Genomic DNA, 1,060 nt, shown 5'->3' with positions numbered 1-1,060 from the left:
GAATATCATTTATTATCTTAATGAGCGCTGTCTCTGTGCTGTGATGCGGTCGGAAACCAGATTGAAAATTGTCCAGGTATCCATTTGAGTTTAAGTATTTGTTCAGCTGATTAAAGACTACCTTTTCAATAATCTTGCCTATAAAAGGAAGGTTTGATATTGGTCTATAGTTGCTCAATATGGTGTTATCAAGACTGCTCTTTTTCAGAAGGGGTTTAACAACTGCAGTTTTCAGGGAGTTTGGAAACGTCCCAGAAAGAAGAGAGGCATTCAGCACTTCTAAGAGATCTGCTTCCAAACAGTTAAGCACACTTTTGAAAAAATATGTGGGAAGTGTGTCAAGGTCGCAGGTTGATAATTTAAAGGTCTGTACTATTTTTTCCAAAATTTTGCTATCAATTGCTTCAAAAACAGACATAGTAACTGCTTTTTTGAAAATGCGGTCGAATCTGTCTGACCTCTGCATAACTTGGCTAATCGCTAATCGCCTTCCTGATATTATTGATCCTCTCAGAAAAGAAGGAAGCAAACTCATTGCATTGGAGAGCATTAGCATTTCACTGGGAATTTGACTTGAGGGGTTTGTCTCTCAAAAGTAGCAAAAATAGTGCGAGTGTTGTTTAAGTTACTGTTTATAAGGTTTGAGGAGAAACTCTGTCTAGCTGTGGCTAGTTCCATATTGAAAGCATGAAGGCTGTCTTTATATATGCTATAGTGAATTTCAAGTTTCGTTTCTGCATTGTCTTTTCATACTCTGAACTGCTGTTGATTTTCTCCAAGGTGCTTTCTGTCTGCCAGTCATACACCGATCGGTCTGTGCAGCGCTGCTTCAAATCCAACGCGCCTATGGTCAATGGCTGAACACGCCAAATGATTCACCCAATTCGTTCAAAACGTGCATTAAAGGCACAATATGTAATTTTCGCCGCTGGAGGGCGCGTATTCAAAATAAACAAAGAGACAAAGGCGTAGTTAGATGACACCGTGACTGGGTGTGGAATCATGGGAGTTGTCGTCTTCATCCCCACAGCCGAAGCAATCCGATGGGACTCGGGCAGAA

This window comes from Sinocyclocheilus anshuiensis, unplaced genomic scaffold, assembly GCF_001515605.1.
Source record: "Sinocyclocheilus anshuiensis isolate Anshui unplaced genomic scaffold, SAMN03320099.WGS_v1.1 scaffold3089, whole genome shotgun sequence".
In the NCBI taxonomy this organism is placed as follows: Eukaryota; Metazoa; Chordata; class Actinopteri; order Cypriniformes; family Cyprinidae; genus Sinocyclocheilus; species Sinocyclocheilus anshuiensis.
This window is presented reverse-complemented; position numbering follows the sequence as displayed.